The sequence below is a fragment of the Marmota marmota genome, unplaced genomic scaffold (assembly GCF_001458135.2).
Source record: "Marmota marmota marmota unplaced genomic scaffold, marMar, whole genome shotgun sequence".
NCBI classification, from domain to species: Eukaryota; Metazoa; Chordata; class Mammalia; order Rodentia; family Sciuridae; genus Marmota; species Marmota marmota.
This window is the reverse complement of record NW_025999853.1, coordinates 32,230,742-32,252,078: the sequence shown is the minus strand read 5'-3', so window position 1 is coordinate 32,252,078 and position 21,337 is coordinate 32,230,742. Positions and strand designations below refer to the sequence as shown.

Below are 21,337 nucleotides of genomic sequence, written 5' to 3'. Positions count from 1 at the left end.
GTCCTTTCTACTGCACTCAGTGTCCATTTGTAATAAATCAGTCGGTTTTAAATGTATGGAATAGGACCTTGTCTTTTAAGTGGCCCTTTAGCAAACGTGCATCTTCCCCAACCTTTCCAAACATGTGGTCAGCTCAGAACAAGGATTTGGGTCCCTAATTCTATTTCCTTTGCTAGGTTAATATAATATTTAAATATAATATAGAACATCTTACAAATATCCTGAATTCAAGATACCAAAACTGTCAGTTTAGCCAACCAGGAAACAACTGAACTGACACTTAATAAGATCTCAATAAATGAAACTATTATCATCTCTAATAACTAATTGGGTTTCTCCATGATTCCAAAGCCATCTCAGTCATCTACAAATGATCCTTTATTTTAGGCCTACTTTACTCAAATTGATCTAGAGTAGTTTTATGCCGCAGCCCAGCTGGCTGGGCAAAATAACGGGGGGGGGGTGGTGACGAGCAACTTGTGTACATTGATACAGCAGGAGTGGGAGCCGTTTATTGTAGGACAGGAGGGGTATATATACATTACACACAGCTTATCTTAATTAACATAAACTAGATACAGCAGTCAACAAATAAGGAATCTCCACACTTAATGGCTCGCTGGCGTTACTTCACAAACCACTCCCTCTGGCAATATGCCAGATGCCATCTTGACTTGTTTACAGACCCTAACAGTTTTAGACTTATATAACATGAAAAGTAGCTGTTGACTTCTCTGCAATTTGTTCCCTAAAAGTATGTATCTAATTTATATCTATAAAACACTATAATTCCGCATTCCCTAATAAAATTAAACTGTTAAATTAAGATTGTAGGGCTAGGTGTGGTGGTACATAGCCTGATATACCAGCCACTCAGTAGGCTGAGGCAGGAGGGTTATAAATTTGAGGTCAGCCCGGGCAACTTAACAAGAACCTGTCTGAAAACAAAATAAAAAGGACTGGGGATGTAGCTCAGTTGTAAAGCACTCTTGGGGTCAATCCCTAGCACCACAAAAGAAAAAAAAATTAAGGCTGTAGATGTTTTCATGACCAATCTGATTTTAGGTTGAGGCAGAAGCTAAGGGTATCTATTGGGTAAGAAAGGTAACAAGTTACTGTTCTCACCTAGCTGTGCTTAGGGTACAGGAAATGACTCATTTTTTCTCATAGGAAATGTTCTAGGGCCACTATGTGCAAGGTTATGTAAGTCCCACCATAACATTTGGGATTGTCTCAGGGCCAGTGGCTAGCAGGGTGCCCATCTAGGCTCAAGAAGTGAGAAATAAAGAATAATTCCCATTGGGTCAGACTGGGAATAAAATTCAATGCTTATACAAATACAGGACATCCCAATCAAATTATTTTAAACAATTAGAGGCTCAGCCCCTTAAAAGATTCTAGATCCAGGTGTCTTAAGTACATTTCCCTGTGCCAGAAACTGTTAAATGAATCAAATCCATTTTTAAAAGGAAAGAGGAAGATAAGTCAAGTAAAACTAGCTCACCTTTACTACCCACTTCTCATATATACCAGACACTGGTATAGTTACATTAACTGCTTTATGGAAATGTGTCATGCATTCCTGGGGAGAATCCTAAAAGATGGATTTTATTAACCCCATTTTACAGTTGAGGAAGCCAAGGTGAACCAGTGGATCAGAGTCATTGGTTCTGGAATGGAGTTAGATGGTGAAGAGGTCAGAGGACAGTTCTCAAAGGACAGTTGTTAGGTCTGACAAGACAGTGAGATCAGAGAGTCTGAGGGTCCACTCTGTGAGTGCGGTTTTCTCCCTGAAACTGGGAGGGAAGGCATTTAATCCAATCAACTAATATGAAGTGGATCAGATCTCTTTGAGGAAAAGAATCTATATGACAGTAAGAAACCTCCAAGTGTAGGTTTGAGGAGAGAATGCTAGATTTGAGGAGAGAAGGTGGGATATGACTGACCAGGGTGTCTCATAGGTATTCTCATGTCCCTCAGTGGCATCCAGCTCTCCTCTGGAAAGATGAGCAAAATGTCCCACTAACTCAGCCAAAATCCCTGGAGTTAAAGACTTTCTTGGCATCCTGGAGAGAGCCATGTCCTGTGAGCCAATATCAAAGGAATTGGAATTCTCCATTACCTCCGAGAAATCCACTCCTTTGAGTAGACCTAACCCTGCAGCAAAGGAACAAAGAGTCCTCTTTAAAGAACTCTGTGAGACTGCCCTCGCTCCACACTCTTTAGCTTCGAAAGGCCCTCTGGAGAAAAAGGAGACTTTAGGGCAGCAAGGGCCCAGGACTCCCCCTCTCTCAACTTGCCAAGAAGGGAAGGAAAGCCTCTTCGGAAGAGTGGTGAATGGAAGCTGGTCTTAGTGGTGTCAAGACACTGGCTGGGATTCTATACTCTGAAACATCCTTTAAGTATTTATTCAGAGGTGTGTCAGCATCTCACCTGGTTGAGACCTGGAGGGCATCGAACTGAGATTCCTATTCTCTATTCAGTTCTTCCTGGTCATGCATCTGGCAGAGATTCCCCCAAATTACTCATATAAGGATTAGATGGTAAAGGACATTAACAAGCAACACTGTTTCAGCAAATTAATATCTAAACTGCAAAATACCACATGTTTCCCTGGAGAGAATGAATTGAGTTCAACAAATCTTCTGCAATGAGATCTCAGGAGAACCATCCTTAATAAATCAGGAATAATATGAGGAAGTGGCCCTAAGAAGCTGATGCAGAGAAAATGGATGGGGAAAGATAGACGCCAGCTTTCCATGCTCATAAAGCATACTCTCTCCACTGTTTGCATTATTGACTTCTTTCTGGCCAGTGCAAATACAAAGTGGGGAAGCAGAGTGAGGGAGAGGTATGAGGGAGAGAAAGGGAAAGAGACGAGAACAACTGGGGTAAAAGAGCAAGTAAAAGATAGTTTCCATGCTTAGTGAATGCTTAAATCTATTAATCAATTACAAATAAGTCAATTAATAGATTAAAAAGAATTGAGATAAATTATGCCTATTTGAAAATCAGAGCTGAAAAGGGATTTATAAAAATTGAAAGTAGCAAGACAAAAAGGATTTAAGACTCAGGTTAAGTATTTCAAATTAAGATTAGGAGTTGATAAAAGCAGAATAAAACAAAATATTTATCATTTTTTTAAAAAAGATTGAGGGCTAGTGAAATAAAAGATGAAAGCTTTGGAATGTAAAGCTATGCAATTAAGATGGATCTAAAACCCAAATGATTAAAGAAAAAATTTAAAGTGTAATTTAAGAAGTAGAAGGAAGGGTTTGTTTTGTTTGTTTGTTTGTTTGTTTTGTTTTGTTGGTTTTAAGTAGGGGAGCTGTTAAAAACAGAAATTCAAAATAACAGCAACAACTTGACCAGCCGGCCCAGGCTCATGAAACTAAGAATGAGGAAGCTCTTTGGACAGACCAGGCTTTTCTTTCTCTTGAGGCACATCCCTACTAGTAGGTTTCTTAGCTGCTTATGTATTCATTTATGCATGCCTCCATTCATTCAGTCCACAAATTTAGTTTGCAAAGACTTGGGAATTCAACAATATAAATACAAAGAAGACTTTGCCCCGTGAAGCTTATGGTGTAGTGGCAGTGGAATAAAGCAGAAAAACAAATGATTACATAGGCAAATTACTAATTACAAGCCGTGGTGAGAGTTAAGAAAAAGCTAGGGTACTATGGGCATGTCTGATGTGGACATTAGTAGTGGATATGTTGGGTTGCCCCGTGCATATGGAGGTAGGTGAACATCAGGTATGTCTTTTAGTGAACATATTTGTTCTGAGATCTGAAGGGTACATTAGGAGTCAACTGAAGCAACGTAAAAGTGGACGTGGCCAATATATATGCCAAGGCCCTGAAACAGGAAGGCTTTGGTGCATTTGAGGAACTAAAAGAGGACTGTGGCTGGCACAGATAGCACTAGCAAGGGAGAAGTGTAAGCTGTGGTTGGAGAGAATGGTTTGGAGATGGTTTGTCCCCCAAAAGTTCCTGTGCTAAGTGTGGTTCCCAGAGTGGTGTTGTTGAGGGATGCAGCCTAATAGAAGATAATAGGTCTCTACCTTAATGAATGGATGAATGCTGGTTTGGAAAAGTAGGTTGAGTCTCACATGAGTCAATTGCAGGAGTGAATTAGTTCTCAAGAGATTGAGTTGTTAATATGTAAAGCTATCCACTTGCTTGGTCTCTTTTGCATGCAGCTGTTGACCTGTCTGCTTCTCTGACATGTTGTGATATAGCCAAAGGGGCTCTCACCAGCACAATGCTGTTTGAACTTCCAGCCAGAAGAATCATGAGCCAAATGAACCTCTTTACTGCTGAAGTATCCAGCCTCAAGTATTTTGTTATAGGAAGACAAATATACTATATTAAGAATTTTGGTCTTTATCCTAGGAATAATGAAAAGTCATTTGTTTCATTTATGGCACATAAAACAACTAAGTGCTTCATCCACTTACCTGTTTACTTTTTTTTTTTTTTTTTTTTAATGAAAGTAAATGTTTACTGTGGGNTTTTTTTTTTTTTTTTTTGAGGGCCAGTGAGGAGTCTCCTTCCTTTGGCATGTGGACCACAACCTGTCCTAAATATCTTTGTACTCTTAGTGCTGACACAGTGGAGAATCAGTAAATATTTTGAATGACCTAATACCAAATAATTTTGATAGCACCCAGGCCAAAGTCTAAGTCTTCTCTAAAACTTAGGTTTTTTCCTGAATGCCTTATTATTACCTCAACAGTTTGCTTTGAGTCCTATCTGCTCATGAAAATTGTTTATATTCCATGGCTCTCTCAATGTTTTCACCATCCTTAGCATAGCAACTGAGGTTCTGAGACATTTGGTTACTACAGAGTTTTGAGAATTCTTGTGAGTTCTGACTATTTCCTATGACAGTAACTGGATGCTATTCCTGGTTATTGGTAACAAACTGTAAAGTGGAAGACTGAACTTATTATTGCACATCCACCTGCCCTGATATTCTTTTCCCAAAGAACTAACATATGCAGTGACAAATTGATTTACCACCAACAATTTTCACAAGTCTCAGAAAAACTTAGTAGCACTCAAATTACTGAACTGTCCCCACAAGCAGCAGCACATATAGTATATTTGACACTTGAAGCAGATTAGGTTTTAACACCTTCATCTTGCATAAGATAAGGTTATATTTATTAATAGTCACGCAATAACTAGGAATTTTAATTCTTGAGTTTTTCTTTCATTTTAAAATTAATAATGAAGAATGAAGTTCCATTTTTAAATTATTACTTTAAATTCAGTAAACTATGTCATACATGACTAAAACTTGTACTTACCAAACAAAAATATCACATTTTGCATCTTGTTCTTTTAATCACTGTTTAAAATTTTAAATGCAAACAACAGATTCAGAAGGGTTATAGAGAACGTTGGAATGAAGTAAGTTAAATTGGGTTTCATTGTTTTAAGTTACTGTGCTGCAATTGTTTATTTCAAATCTTGTTTTAGTGAGGAAATCTATAGTACTGCAGGAGATAGAGCATCAAACTGCAGCTGAAACCAGTTCAGATGATTCTGAACCTTCAGAAAGGGATTCTCACAAGATTCTTTCTAGCAGATTCTGCGTGGGGCACTGGGAGGGAGGCACACATGAGGAGGGGGGTTTCATGAAAAGCAGGGGCTGTATAACCAAGTTCTCATTAACCTCCACATAAATACAACTTTCATTAAAGGATAAGTATAGAATATGCTACTTTAGAGCTTACATATATATATTTAAACTCCATGGTAACCATAGCAATGGTCTAAAACCAATGACAAGGCCCCATCAAACATGTGGCATGCTCTTTAAAAAATAAGAGTTCCCCCAACTATTCCTCTGGGTTTTAAAAATAACTTCTAGAAATTAGTTTTCTAAACAACACACTTTGGGAAAATCTCCAGCAATCCTCATTTTAAAAAAGACTTGGACAAACATCCTTATATGCTTATCTACTTTTTTCTTTTCTTGCCATGTTGGGTATGAAACCCAGGCCCTCCCACATGCTAGACAAGCTTTCTACCACTGTTATATCCCCAGACCTTATTCATTTATTTCTTAAAGACAAGCCCTTAAATGTTAAATTGCTGGGTCAAATTGTGTACAGGTTTTAAAAATCTTTTCATGCTTTACCCCATCTCAGACTGACTTGTAAACAGGGAGAATAATCACTACCTCCTATCCGATGCTTCCATAGAAACTGTTTCCTTTTTCTTTTTTCTCCTAATGGCTGGATTTAGAGAGTTTCTGGATTTGAAAGTGGACAGGGAAGATTGATGATCAGTGGGATGGGTTCAGGGGAGCCAGAGGAAGCTTTGGTGTAGAGCCAGAGGCGGCTACCTTCATAGGAAGCCATGCCTACCTCCAAATAACATGCTCCCTCTCTCCCAACCATCTGTACTCTTCTACTTCTGTGGACAAATTCCTAATTAGAGATTATATTCTTCTAAATGTTCCTATCTGAAAATTTCTACCATGAGCAAGGCAAGTTTTGATTGAAATTGGGGTCTGAATCATGAATCACATGGGCACGTTTGGATCAAGGCTGAGGTATCACAATGAAGGACCTGGGCCACATGAAGATAATGGGCACTGGGGACTGTCTGGGGAAGTCTCCAGTGGGGGAAGACTAGAGACACAAAGAAGGAGAACAAAACTTAGAAGCCCAACTCTCCTATTTCAAAGTCACCCAGAGTGAATGTATTCTCTCTCCTTTTATTTTTGCTTTATCAAATGACTCTCTATTCATAGGACCTCAAGCTTATTAGCATATTGGTTTCATGAGGTTATGGATTATGTATGCTTCTATGTGAACTTCAGGTTATAAATATTATATGTGGCTGTTTACTACATAACAGTGATGTAAACGATAGGTTGCATAAACAGTGATGGCCCATAGGATTATATTGCCTAGTGATATCCTGGCCATCTTAGTTTGTGTAAGTACACTTTGAAATTGACACAACGAAGCAGTCACCTAACAATGCATTTCTCTGAACATGTCCCCTTGTGTGTATATCTATATCTATATCTATATCTATATATCTATATCTATCTATCTATATATGTATATATATAATTCATACTTCAGCATATATATGTACATTTCAACTATACACACAAATATATAAATCATATGGTAATATAGTTTATGTGGAAAAATATAAGTTCTATACCACCAATTTTTAAAGAAGCAAATAACTGAAACCATTATACAACTTGATCAATGCCAGAATCCATGCAAAGGGCTTAGAATAGTACCTGACAGAACAGTAAGCACCGATTCAATGTTAGCCAGTTTTATGCTTGGTGAACATCATGGTTATTATTACAGGTCTCACTGAAGAGGGAATGGGCTCAGGGAAGTCATTAATTAGAGCCATTGATAGAGTGTATTAACTACACTGATTGTTGGGAATTCTTTCATACTGCTACCCTGAATGAGCATGGGATTCTCTTGCTAAAACAGACAGGGTGAAGGGAGATTGGGCTGTCAACTAGCAACATCACCACAGCCTGGCTTGCTTCATTGGTGAGAACTTGGATGCTTTGCCTCTTGAACAAGCATAGCTGCTCTGAATCAGACTCTATACTTCCTACCAGTGATCTGTGCTTGGGCATCGTAATTTACTTTCTAAGACTCGGGTCCCTCACATGCAAATAGAAAAATAATAGTACTTAGTTTTTAGAGTTGTTGTGAGAATTCAATGAGACATAAGCAGCTAGCATGGCACCTGGCCCTTAGCAGGGGTCCAGAAAATATTGGTAATTATTATGCATTCAGCCAGGCTGACCTTTTTGGTGTTTATTTAATTGCCCAGATTAGCTGATTGATCTCTCTCACGATTTAACAAAAAGGAACATGCCCTAGAAACTAGCAGTTCATAGTGAAGCACAATTATCTAAGAAGGTCACCTTTAATGGTATTTCAGTGAAACTTTATATCTAGAGGTGCAGACTCAAGTCTATTACCATCCTTCTCCATAGCTGTCACTTATTTTTCCCATTTTTGTACAACTGGGCTATTTCATCAAACTTAGTGCCCACTAAAAGTAGCAGCTGACAAGTGCCATTGTTGTTTCACACAGCATTTGACAGCATTGTGGGCTCATTTGTTCACCTGCTGCCAAGCTGAAGAATTAGAATTCTCCCTTTGTTCTGTTCCAGCTTAGTTCTTATAAGAACAGACTCAGTGGAGACTCAGGCTTAAGTCAGTTTTTGTTTTCTTTCTTTCTTTTTTAATTAAGTGAAGGTCGAATTTGCAGGTGAAAGACAGTGGATAGGTGGCTTGGCAATGAAGGCTGAGAAAGGAATGTCATCATTGGGCTTGGTTTTCTGACCCTGAGGCACACCTCTGTCCCTAACTAAGCTTTTAGGTATGTAACACCCTCAGGCCCCAGGCCCCAGGAGGACCCCCATAAGGAGGACTGTACAAAGCCCAGGTAGTTCTACAACCAAACACCTCCTTCACCTGCTCTGACTTTAGAACACTGTTCTATTAATGTTACTGAGTCCTACTATTTATTAATCCCAGACCTTTGATCTCATCTGATATCCCCCTTCTTCTCTCAAGGATGAGTCCTGCTTTGCTCTGACCAGTGGCCAACCCTCCAAACAAGACTGGGATCATACTCCTGACTGCCAGCCTTGTGGCAAGGATCTTGCGATTTCATGATGAAATTCTCTGATACCAACAGTGGTTTGTCATGTGATTTTGTGTCATCATATTCTTTTTAATTTCCTGAATCCTTACTTTTGTTGACTGATTTTGATGACCATTCATCACCTGTCCCTTCATCACACTCACCAAACCTGTGTTTTGCCAGCCTGGCCGAAAGCCCATTCCAATTTGTTTCAACACCAGTTTTGTATCAGGGTAGATGTAAAGGTTCTGGCCCCTTTAAGATTTTCTTGCCAGTGCCTATCAACTTTCAGTTGTCTCCTACCCAAGTCTATCACGAGCTATATGACTCTGGAAAAAATTCCTTAACCTGATATGTCACAAATCAAGTTACCTATAGGAAATAGGCAGGTAACATATGTACCTTAAACTGATCGGACATAGTAAACTAGATTGTCATGACCACTCAGCCCTGGATCGTTACTGTCATGCCAGTCTTGACAACTATTTCATATTCTAACTACTATAGTTTGGATCTTAAATGTTCCTCAAAGACCCATGTTAAATGCTTGGTCCCCAGGATGGTGCTGTTGGGAAGAGGTGGACACTTTAAGAGGTAGAGTCTAGTGGGTGTCCTTAGGTCATGGAAGTAGTGTCCTAGAGGGGGTTGTAGTTCCCCGGTTTCCTCCTCTTTCTCTCTTTTACTTCCTGGCCATGAGGTGAGGGTTGTGCTCTGCCATGTACCCAAAACAATGGGGCCAATCAATCACACACTAAAACTTCCAAAATAATTGTTCAATTTGTGAGCCTGGTCATAATTGTTTCCGCCCGAGGCAGCTGTTTTGTGCCACCTGTCGGGTGTTGACACGTTGTCCTTTGGCATGTATCGCTGAAGTGGGGGTTGGGCCTTTGTTTGCAAGAAGGGCTCTGGACTGCTGAGGATGACAGGGTGGCCCGGATCATTCTCTCTTCAGCCGTCTGCCTGGATCTGTCTGCCTAGGTCGCTCTTGTGCATCTCTGTGACAGTGGAGGTGTTTCTTCCAGACAGTGATGATATATCTGGAAGATGGGGACTTCAGGGAAACGACATGGAGAGGTGTGAGGTTCTCCCTGAAATCCAGAGACATAAAGAACTAGTCTCATTCAGGCTCGAGAAAGGTACCGTTCACTGTGAATGGTGTCTGACTCTCACCTTGGAGAGGAGTGAAGCCAGAATGGTGCTGCCCCATAGAGATGGGCCTGGACCTGACCTCAAATGATAGGGAGGCAAGGCCACCATCAGTGTCTCTCATGGAGTGTCACTGGCAAGAAGAGCAGTGTGGGGTATCAAAGAAAGAAATTATTCACAAACGTTGTTAAAGATGATAAAGAAGACAGTGTTTGGGAGAGGCCACGGGGATAGGTATCAGGACCACTGCAATGGTGTGTTACAATGGAGGAGAGAGAATGGGCTTACTTCACTGCAAAAAGGATAGGGATTCATAGTCAAGGAATAAGATGAGAGGCAGTGGATGGGAAAATTATTAAGAAGAAGCATCAGGGGTAAGGGAGATTCCTGCTAGACTGGCTCAACAGAAGACTTGCTGAAGGTGGGCCAGGGTAAGACATCCAGGGTAGTCAGATTCCAAGGCTGGGGGATTGCCACCAAACTGACTTAGCGGGGTTCTTGCCAAACTGGAATCTGTCAGGATGAAGAGGAAAGCCTAAGGTTGGGCCTAGCCAGAAAGGATTCAAAGGAACCTCAAAGTTTGCTCAAAGGACAGAATCTTTGTCAGGACTCTGCCTACTCCAATAGACTATCCTGAAGGGACACAGAGACCTCAGCTAAAAGAGGCAGGGTGAAGGAGGTGACATAGATGATGACTGAATGGGTTCCAAGTGTGCCACCCAAAATATTCTTCTGTAGCACATTGATTATTTTGAGCTAAAGGCAATTGAGATTTCTACAACACAGGAAAAGCTCTGCCTCTCCCTCATTTTAGCATCTGCTAAAATAAAGTATATTTTTTCCCATTTAAAGGAATTTTACTTGTATAAATGGAATTTTCATTACTAAAAATATTTGCATCAGGAAGAGAGCTACTCTTAGACAACTGTCATCACCTGAGAAATTTCTATCTACACAACAAGGCAAATATTAGTCAACATGCATTTTCTTCCCTCCCATTCCCCTAATTTGTCTCCACCAACCACCCCAGAATTCCCAGACCTCTATGCATTTCTATAGCTCAGGATGATATGTAAGTTTCAATCATCTGGCTTCTTACTTGAGTCATATTTTTGTGTGGCTCCCATGTATACGTACATAACTCAAGTTGTTTTTCTCCTATTCATCTGTCTTATATTGATTTAATACTTAGATTGGCCATAAAACCTAGAAGGGCAGAAGGAAGCATTTTCTTTCCCCCTATATCACCAAAAATAGGACTGATTGTCCCAGGTCAAGGGAATTGCAAAAGTAAGGGGCCCAACAAGAAGCTACTGAAGACCCCACAAAAGCCCCTCCTCCCATGAGAAAATGATCTGCTACATCTCTTGGTCCCAGCCAGGGATTTTCATTGATTCAGACGAGGAGCAGCAACATCCCTTTCCTTACTTTGACTTCAGCCAGAGAGGAAATCACAGGTAGCATGGCTGAGATAGGAAAAAAGAGCAGAAGGGCCACAGATCCCTTCCCATACAAGCTACTGAAGCAGGCCAGGTCTGGAGAAGGAGTGATGGGTTAGCCCTGATCTGAAGTTTGTATTTTTAATTATTATATGAGACTAAATATATTATTTCTATAATAAGATGGCTTTACAACTAAAAAGTGACTCAAACTGAGAGTGGCCCAAGACTTTCTTCATGGACAGGAGAAGTTGTCTCCACTGAATAGAGTTGGAAGCAATGGAAGGAAACTGGAACAATGTTTGGATCCCATTCCATGGGTCATGCTTGTACAACATATGGTTACATAAGCACAGAGCAGCAGCGACTTCCCTGAGAGAAGCCCTGTGCTAATTCTGTCAGCTGCATCCTCAGTCCTGGCTCCCAGGATAAAAATGTCTATTGGCTGAAGATCTGAAACAGCAGGTTCTGGAACTTTTTTGACTGGCACAGTGCCAGGTGACTCAGAGCTATGTAATGCAATTAAATGAGTCACATCATCTCTCTTTGTGCCATATGAATATGCTGTTTTTAAAATGGTGGCAGCCCCTCCCCATGACCCTGGCTGGAAATGTCTATGACGATGCATTCAGCCATAATTTACCATCAATCAGGTAATGAAGGTTAAAAGACAATGAAACATAGACATAAACTGCAATGACACAATTTGCTATGTGTTCTTCTTGTAATGCAAGGGAAGGATTCTAACAGAGGTGACCACTAAAGTGGGTTTTGATGGATGACTATCTAAATTGCTAGATCTCAGCCTCCACAGACCATTTGAATCATCTGGGGTACCTTAAAAATACCATGTTCTGCCTTTGAGGGATGCTGATTTATTGTTTGGGGCTCCTGTTTAGGAACCAGGACTCTTTTTTTTTTTTTAAAGTACTCACACACATACATACATCAGCCACATATAGGGGCAATTTTTGCCTATTCCATCAGTTAAATTTACAGGTGGGGTTGAAGCAAAAACTAGATTTTTTTTTCATTTTTGTATAATGATATACATTATTTCAACCTATTTTTTAGAGTTCCCCATACTGATTTTTCTCCCCATCTCTCTCTTTTTAAAAGAAGTCTCTTCTCTTTGATTTTTTTGTTCCCTAGCCTTTCTTTCTATTAATCAAACTGTATTCTCAGTTATAATAGGCCTATCCACCCACTCAGTCCACTCAATTACCCCTTAAGCTACCATTTGTGATGTGACAATTAATTCTATTATAATCAACTGCCATATCACAGATAATGGCTTGTGACATCAGAACTTTTAAAAGAAAGAAGTTGATTTCCTTATTAATAGACTGAGTAGCTTTCTTCATATTCTAACTTTATTAAAGCAAAGTTTAATCATTAATAGGGCAACTTCTTGGTGTATAACAAAACCTAAAGTGAGTATCTCTAGGTAGTCCCTCTTCATAGCCTTCTGCCTTCTGTTCCCCTAATCTTGCACCATCTCCTTTCCCTAAGTGGCTGGCAATCTACTGTAAACCACATACTTCATTACACTGAGAGGTTGGAGAATCAGTGTCATAATCCATTTCTGTTTCAACAAGTACTTTATTTTTTAATTCCTTCCTCTGTTCTATCTTGCCTTCTTTTTACTCTCTTGATCTCATTCTTCTATATTTTTTTTTCTTTTCTTCTTTCCTCTTTTACCCTCATCCTGCACCTACCTATACCCACAGTCATGAATCCCCAGGTACTGCTGATCATCACCAGAGTCCTATAGAATGGTCCCAGTGAGGCAGTCTAGGACCACTGTGGGGACAAAAGGCAGGGAGGGAAACTCTTGAGGCCTTAACTCATGACATGTTGTCCATTTAAAGAATGGAATGTGTAATTTCCTATCCTGTTACTCTCCCAGACTATCTTATTGACTAGCAAGACCAGGTGCATCCCAAAGGCCATGATGCCTTTACCATAACATTTCCACAAATAAACTAAATGAGAGAATGAGACTATTGGGAATCACCATTAAAGGACAGAAGACAAACCCCTTCCACCCCATCCATAGGCTCTCTCAGCAGCTACAGCCCAACCTCACCACAAGGTCAAGAGGTTTGTGTAGAATGATGGCATTCACTGGTTCCTGGGATAAACTACCTAATCCTCAAGGCCAACATGTTTGCACAAGAAAACACACCACAGCACAAGAAAATATCTTTTGAAACTGTGCCTCTGTCCAGTGAAAAATTACTGGACTTTAGCCCTCCCCAGAAAAATCAATAAAAGCTTACATCTTCCTTTGTTTGGTGAATAGCCTGGTCCCTGTCCATCAGGGCTATCTCTCTTCAGTTCAAGCCCCAGCTAAAGCCTTGCCTGTGTATGTCACATGTACTTGGCTCAGACTCTTTCCTACCATTACCAAATCAGAAGTTCTTGTCTCCAGTATCATCAGTTCCCCCTAACAGGTATCAGCCTGTTGGTTCTCTCTCCACTCAGAACAATGGAGGCTGAAACAAAGACATGGAAGTCCTAAAAGTCACACAGGTGCCAGGTTGGGGCTGTTTTCACAGAATATGACCTCAAAGGGATGCAATGGATATTTATTTTTTAATATCCCCAAATTATTGGGCATTGGTGATAAAGGGTGGAGTCTCTCAAGGCAACTATTTGGAAACAGACGACACTAATTCAGACACATAAAGAAAAGAGAAATTGTGGCAGTTCCTCATCATTTCCCTTTTCCTCTGTGCCAAAAAGGATTCTGACATGATCTGTTTGACTTCCTACAGCAAATAGGCCCTGGGCCTTTTTGATGAATAATGAGATAAAGAGGATAAAGAAGAGAAACAATAGCTTAAGGAGGAGTTTTCCTGGGCATTTGAGTAGCTGCTACAATGTGTGAGCATCTCCCTCTGCCATCTTGGTTTCTCCTTCAATGCATTCAGGAATATGGTGTAAAAAACTTGAATTCTAGTCAAGTTTGATGGTGAATGCCTATAATCTCAGCAACCCAGTAGCCTGAGGCCAGAGGATCACAAGTTTGAGGCTAGTCTTAGCAAACTTAAAGACCTGGTCTCAAACTAAAAAATAGAGAGGGATGGAGAAGTGGCTTAGTGGTAGAGCACTGAGAAAAAAGAAAGAGAAGAAGGGGAGGAGGAGATGGGGAGGAGAAGGAGAAGGAGAACAACAACTTTAATTATTTTAAAATTTCTTTGACTATGCTCTGCCCTGAAGTTGGGCAGAGTGAATTTTTAAAAAATTTATTTAATTTATTTTTTATTAGATACACATGACAGTACAATGATCTTGACATTTCATACATTTGAATCAAAGAGTGATTTTTCTATAATTTGAATACATATTTGTTTAAACAACCCTGATTTCTGGTCTGCTTGATAGAACCCAGTCTTGTTCCATTGTCATTATGCCTTGTATATGATATGGATGTCATAATCCATAGTTCATCAGAACAAGGACAAAGAAACATTTATAGGTCCTTTGTTGATTCTTGCTCTGGAGTGCTTCAGAGCGTGGGGCTCTAGCTGCTACTTCTAACTCACCACAGGTGAAAGTTTCTAAATAATTGATCCAGAAATTTCTCACAATCCCTTAGAGGAAGAACTATATTTATACAATTTCACTCACTAACACCATAATGTGTGTTAAAAATGAGAAGAAATGCAATTGTAGACGTGATTTATTTTTGTCATTCAAAAAGTACTGGAAGAGAATCAACATTGTGTACTGTCTTCTTTAGTCCAATGTTTTGCCATTAAAAGGTCAGTTGCTAAAATATTTCCCTTGGTGTGGCTATAAAGCAATGCAACTGTTTTCCATCACAGAAGTGAGTTAGGATAATTAGTGCTGGTAAAGTAGATCCCAGAATGTCCCTAACAGATGTCTCCCTCCCCAACCTACTTCATCATCTCAGGATTCAGGCACATCTGGAAACCTTGGGAGGGTTGAGTTTTATATGTGACCCTGACACTTCCTAGGTAGAAAAGAACATAAGATGAAAAAGAGGGAGAGAAATTGGATTTAAGACCAATGGACAAGTCAGAGGAGTGATTCTGAGTTTTACACAAAATCTGTCACTTAGATTTGACTTTAGATTTTTACCAGAATTCTAGAGCAGGAGAAAATTGACCAAAAAAAGCATAGCACTCACTAGAGAGCTTGGAGCAGAGGTCAGCACACTCCTGCAGTTTTTATTGCTTTGGTCATAACAGGAGGTAGTACCTTAGCTCACACATCCAGGCCCTTGATGTTTTACACCTCTGTAGACACTGATGGAGACCAGGAGCCATATTGCTATCAATGATCCTTTGGTGGAGGCATCAAAGAGAGAAAGCCACTGGAAAAGAGGGAGTAGATAGCACACGAATTGAGAAACACAAGGGGTGATGCCCCTCAGAGCAACACTTTAGACTCATCCCGAACCCTCTCTTGTACCCTATATTCAATCCATCCTGTTAAATTCCGTTTAAAACATATTCAGAGTCTGACCATTTCTCCATACTCTGCTGTCACAATGGACCATCCATAATGGAGTCATCACTGTCTCACTGAATTGCTGGGATAACCTCTTAACTGGTCTCCTTGCTTCTGCTCTCATCCCTCTATATTTGATTCTCCAATAGCAGTCAATGAATTCCTATCACTCTGAAGGAAAGGTACCATCATGAATGATCTTTGAGTTACTACTATAGTCTTCAAAGTCCTATTGAATATTATCCCCCAACTCTCTGCCTTACCCCTTTGAACTCTGATCACTTTCCTTTGACCTACTCTGCTTCAGCTACATTGGCCTCTTCAATGTTCTTCAAACATACTAGGTATATTCTAGCTCCGAGACCTTTGCACTTACTGTTCCCTTTGCTAGATCCCTTTCCTGTTAGATGTCCATGTGGCTCAGCCTCTTCATTACTTCCTTCACATATTTGCCCAAGAATCACCTCTTCTGTGAGATCTTTCCTGATTACCCAGCTTAAAACTGCAAAACCCTCAAACAAATATTTTTTGTATTCCCCTTCTGGACCTTATATTTATCCACAACATTCATCATCTTGAAACACTCTATATATTTTATTTATTTGTTTTATTTATTAATTTTTTCTCCCAGTAAATGAAAGCTGCATGATGGCAAGGTTATTTCTTCTGGTTATTGTTGGAGACTCTGTAGAGGGCAGGGTGCGATCCATGATTGGTTTCAACATCTGTTGAATGGATGAGAACAATGCTCATGGAGCTCTTATGTGTGGCAGACACTCTGTTCACTCATCTACTTTATTTAATCCTTACAAGAACCTTACCAAAAAGGAGTGTCAGGGGGTCCTCAAACAAACTCCTTTATTTCAATGATTCACTGGGTGGACACACAGGATTTAGAATATAGTCTTACCCAAGGCTAAGATTTATTATAGTAAAGAATGCGACTTAAAGGAAGCAAAAAGAATAGGCACATGGGCAAAACCTGGAGGAAACTAGAGTCAAGATCCCGTGAGTCCTCAGGCATACAGGGTGAGCTGAATTCCTCTGGCGACTTGGGACAACACATGTGAAGTGCCCACCAGGGACGCTCATTAGGGATTCAGTGCCCAGGGATTTTTCAGGGACTCGTCAGCTAGACATTCTCTGTCTAGCATCTGTCAAAATCCCATACCCTCAGAATGAAAGTAGATGCTCAGCATAAACCACCCTGTTTTATGGTTTAGGCATAATGAATCTCTTGTGTCATTTAGAGAATAATGAGAACCCTCCACGAAACTTAGTTTCCTAGATACCAGTCAAGGACCAACCTTGTAATCAGGCCTTTACAAAATACTAGTCTTGGTCTACTCTGTTAACTGTTCTGAAAAGAATATATATTTTTATCCCTACTTTATATATGAAGAAAGGAAGCTAAGAGAAGCCAACTAGTTATTTAGATAGCAATAGTGACACTGAGATATAAACACAGGTTTTTTCTTCTTTTTTCTCTTAAGTCTATAAATAACAATACACTAAAACTCCATAATATTAATTTGAGAGGAATCACAGTTTCAGAAGAGCAGGTGGGTACATTCAGAAAAATGCTAATTAAACAAAAAAAATCTTAGGGAATGATATTGCCTACTTTATCTTGTTATATGTGTGCACATATGAATATGTAACAACAAATCCCACCATTATGTAAAACTGTAATGCACTAATAAAAAAAAAAACAGAATACAGCCTCAGCCATGTACATTTCTTTTTAAGCAATGAGATTTATTATCTTACAGCTTTGGAGGTCAGAAGTACAGAACGGCTCTTATAGAGCTAACACCATGGTATCCACAATGCCAATTTTCCCCTAGGAGCTCCCCTTTACAGTGTCTAGAAACTGTCCACATTCCTTGGCTCATGGCCACATCACTCTTATACCTACTTTCATTTCCCCAGGCCTGCCGCCTCCCTAGCAAAGGACCCTTGTGATTACATTGGGCTTAGCCTGATAACCCAGAAAAAAATCTCTATCTCAAGTTGCTTAACGTAATCAGATCTGCAAAAAACACTTTTGCCATTTAAGGTAACATATTCACAGGTTGCAGGGATTAAGACATGGACATTTTTTTGGGGGGGAAGCACATTATTCTGTCTTATTATTTTGGATTATGGACATCTTTTTGACTTAGGCTTGGGCAGCTTAAGAAATGCAAGTCACATTTAATAAATACAGGAAACTTTGTCATGCATGAAGAAAGTATGAAGAAACAGTGTGCTTTGGGTAAAGTGAATCTTTAGAAAAATCTCTAAATCTTAAAATCTCAGAGCCTTGATTTGTCCCAGATTCTGGAGCTAATAGACAAAAAGTTCACACAGGAAAACAGGACCTACTCTAGATGTTTGCAACCAACATGAGGCATTTCTGATTTGGCACCACTGAGGCTGCCTTGCCTCTCTCATGCCTAGGGCTCCATCGACACATCCTCAAGGATGTGGTCCTTGGGAGACCAGAGTTCTGATTTCCCTGACACCTTCTCTCTAGGTTGGATTTAGTGCCAATCAAGGACAGTCCCTAAAGGGGAACTGTCACTTCCACTCAGACATTTCTCCAAGAGTGCCAACTTGACTGCAGGTTCTTCCCTTCCTTGCTAATGAATTCTGGTCATAGTGGTACATACTGGTAGGGGGAAAGGCAGGAATCCTCCCTACATTTCATCTGCACAATATTAGTAGTCTGGAATCTGGGAATGAAAACAAAATGAAGGACAAGATGAGCCACACAAAGGGCAGCAACACCTCCTTGATCTCAAATTGCAAGTGAAAATTTAAAAAAAACAACTGTCCCGATGAGATGAAAGAGATTTGTGCAGACTTGAAAGGGTTTCACTGGATTCCCTCTGTGCCACTATCTGACAGCTCTGCAATATGATACTTCCCTGTCTTGGTCACCAAGGGAGGCTGCAAGAACCACTTTTTCTGGTTCCAAGTTTCTCCTGATCTTATTGTGAGTCTTTTGTCGTCTTTGCTACTTTTAGGTCCATGACATCCTAAATCCCCTAGGCTTTATGCAGGTAGACCGTAAAACTGTGAAGGAGACAAAATGAAAAGAGAGAAAAAAGTAAAATATAAAGTATAAGATTAAAATATAGAGGGTTATCTGTGGATTTAAAAATGTTTTCCTTAAAATGTAAAAACTGTACACAAAAATCGGGCAAATATTTTTGGAATCACTGTCTCTAGAGCCACATTGAAGAGTGGGTGGGTGACATTCATAACAATGTCTCTTCAAATCCCTTGAGCTGTCTGCTTTTCCCCCAAGGTGGCTGATGTTTTTTTCTTGGTGCAATAAGTTGAATTGTGTAGGTAAAGTTCAGTTACAGCTCTCAAAACAGCTCATCTTGAATTGAGGAGGGGGGCCCTAATTTCAATGATGGGTCCTTATAAAGATAGCAATACAGAAGACACAGAAGACAAAGCACATTATGATGTGAAGATGGAGGCAGAGACAGGGTTGATGTGTCCATAAGGAGAGAGGCAAGGAACTGGTTATCCCTTAGAGGCTCCAGAAAGAACCAGCCCTACTGAAACCTCGATTATGGACTTCTGGTCTCCCAAAGTGTGAGTGAAGTATCCAAGTTCTGTTGTCTGAAGCTGCCCAGTTTGTGATCATCTGTCATGGCAGCCCTAGGAAACTAGTAACACCAGTATACTTGGAGTTCCTTGCTATTTTCCCACTGCTGGAGTTCACTTTCTGCACCTGATATTGCTGCTACAGCTTCTGTAAAAGCTTGAATAGTAAATACTTTAGGTGGTTTTGTGTGCCAAATGTCTCTACCACAACTACTCTGTTCTGCTATAGTGATGCAAAAGTAGCCATAGACCACATGGAGGGGCGTGACTGTTTTCCAATAAAACTTTATTTACAAAAGCAGGTGGTGGGCCAGAATTGATCTGTGGGACAGTTTGTTAATCTTTTAAAGAAAAATTCCTTTTTATATACTCTTAATACTTCTGATAACAAAAATGTGGGGGTTTTCTTGATACCAATCAACTTTCTCTGGACATCTATTGCTTGTCCTAAAATTCAATTAAGATACTAACTACTCAGCACAGACCCATAAATGCTCCCTCCCACAAGACAGCCTCTCACTTTCAGCTGGTCTCCACCCTGAAGGACAGGGAGGGAGGAATTCCAAGCTTTAAACTGTGGCTTGGGCTTTCTGGTGACCAGTCCCCATCTTGAAGCTATCTAGGAGCCCACCAAGAGTCCCTCATTAGAGCCAAAAGTGCTCTCATCACCCAGGAACTTCCAAGGAGCTTAACAGCTATTGTCAGGACCAGAGGCAGAGACCAAATATCAGAACAAAAGATGCTCCAAGCATCTCTATCACTCAGGATATATAAGGGTTTTAGGGGGTCTGAGTTGGAACTGGGAGCAGAGACCAAATATATATTTCTGATGAAGTTACAGCCCTGAGTACATTTTTCTCACCTGGGATCCTGTGACTGTTGCTTGGCAGTCCTTCCAGAGTCCTCGCTATCATTTCTCCCTGAAGCACTAGGAGGTACTTACATAAAAGGACCTCACATGGCTTGTTTTGATTTTCCAGATTCTCTGATATAGATTTGCTTTGAGTTCCTGTTGTCACCACTGATTATCTTAAAATAATCATCTGACCTACTTTATTTCCTATTTTTCAGATTTTTAAAAATTCCAGTCACGAAACATCATTTTCTTTTCTTCTTACATCCCATGGCCTCATTTTCATAGTGGTTGTGGAACTCAGGAGGGAAGCATTTGTGACTGGCATTGGGTTGTGTTGTCAGCGGCTGGGAGTGTGATTCGAACTGTGTGGGTGGCTTCAAACAGGGGCGAGCAGCCGCACAGCTCCACACCGCTGAGCGAAGGAAATAACAAGAAGAGTAAAAAGAGGCGGCTTGCTCTACGTAACTTTTAAGATCAAGAACAAGCAGAGGGAGAGGGGAGAGAAACACATATAAATCCATTCTTCAAAAAAAAATAAATAAATAAAGATATTCAGAGCTAGAGAATACAAACTGGAAAAGGATGCAAAACAAGAACAAAGAAAACAGAATTTTTGTACTAGTAATTCTAAATCAGTTATTCAGTATAGGACAGTGAACCTTTAAAATACAAGTGTTCAGGCAAGAGAAGGTTTACTTAGATCAGGAGGAAGTCTTTGGGGTTGAAGTAAAACGGAAACTAGAACCTTCTCCACAATTCAGAGAAACATAGGCATCTCTGATCTACACTGTTCAACGTCTCCTCTATTATCTGGTTCATTACCTAATAGGCAGACATAGTGGTGCACCCTGTAATCCCAGTGACTCAGGAGGTTGGGACAGGAGGATTGTAAACTCATGGCCAGCCTGGGCAGACATGTGAGACCCTGTCTCAAAAAAAAAAAAAAATTAAAAATGGGCTGGGGATATAGTTCAGTGCTTGAGTGCCTATGCAAGACCCTGGATTCAATCCCCAGTGCTGCAAAACAAAACCAAAAAACTGGTGAATCAGACTCACCAGTAGATTGAAGCTCTGATAGAGATCTAAAAGCTCTAAGACAAAATTAATAATGCACTGAGTGATTTAGAATGTGTTGAGATATGCAT

The 21,337-nt window shown here is 40.1% G+C and overlaps 1 long non-coding RNA gene across 1 annotated transcript in view; it reads right to left on the bottom strand.

The window, feature by feature from the left end:
- LOC125617260 overlaps positions 1-20,954 on the bottom strand; it is a 33,183-nt gene extending 12,229 nt beyond the window's left edge. The window contains exon 1 of the long non-coding RNA XR_007348203.1: positions 20,199-20,954. This is a non-coding gene — a long non-coding RNA (uncharacterized LOC125617260). The remainder of the gene's footprint in view (positions 1-20,198) is intronic.
- Between the last annotated feature and the right edge of the window lie 383 nt (positions 20,955-21,337).